We start from the raw sequence: 1,093 nt of genomic DNA on the forward strand, positions 1-1,093 counted from the left end.
ACTTATCTCTGGAAATAGAAAGGCACAGAGGAAGTTCTCTAGTAATAATAATTACAGCATTTATATATCACCTTTCTCTCTGACTCTCACAGCACATTGTTGTGTCTCACAACACATTGTGATTGTCATACAGACTCAAGGCAGTTCACGTAGGCAGGCTATACTAAACTCAACTTCAAATGAGTTTTTACAATAATTGTTCTATAAACATTGTTTTTAATTCCACCAAGTATGTTTAACTTCTCTAAATTAATTCCACAGGTTTGTAAAAAAAAAAAAGGTAGTTTTAGAATATTGTGATGGTACACATGATTCTAATCACATACGTTTTAACCTTATGAATGGATGATATGGGAACCCTGTTGCCTGCACAGAGCAAGTGAAGCCACAATGACCACAAGCAAATGTGCATCAGTGGATGCATAGCCGCTTTGACTTCAGTGCATGGCCAGTCACTACAGAGAACCAGATTCCCACATAAATGCATACTCTCACTTTGTTGAAATTATATAATGTTGAAATATATAACACCACACAGAACTTGATCGCCTGATCCTCTGCCTCGCAGCAGTGATAAAGACTGGCTGCAATTCTCGCTGCTGTCCACTAGGTGTCTCTAATAAAATATTTGAGTATTTACATATGAACTCCTTACAAAGTCAGAAATGACTGAGCTCAGGTAAACCTGAAAAGGCGCACAGGAGGAAGACCAGAAAGTCAGGTTCTGTGTCCTTTGGAATCTTTGAAACTGGGTGAGTCCTTATGTTTCGCCATGGTCTTCTCAATCTAAAAGGAAGCTGTGCTGGACATCGTGCTGAATTTATTTCACCCCTTAGGGACTGAGGGACTGCAGTTGGAAGCTGTGCCAGTCGTGAATTGCAGAAGACCAAAAATACAGTCTCATCAGATTCCATTTAGTTTCTGGTTGAACATCCAAAGCAGAAAATGAACATGGGACTGGAAAAGCTGGCACACAATAAGCGTTTTGCTTGAGCAGGCCTAAATGACCTGAACTAAAATGGGCATTTCATAGTACCAGGGTTTGTGAGTTTGCCAGGGTCTTCGTATAGAACACAAAGACGTCCTCATCATC

Source organism: Tiliqua scincoides, chromosome 3 (assembly GCF_035046505.1).
Source record: "Tiliqua scincoides isolate rTilSci1 chromosome 3, rTilSci1.hap2, whole genome shotgun sequence".
In the NCBI taxonomy this organism is placed as follows: Eukaryota; Metazoa; Chordata; class Lepidosauria; order Squamata; family Scincidae; genus Tiliqua; species Tiliqua scincoides.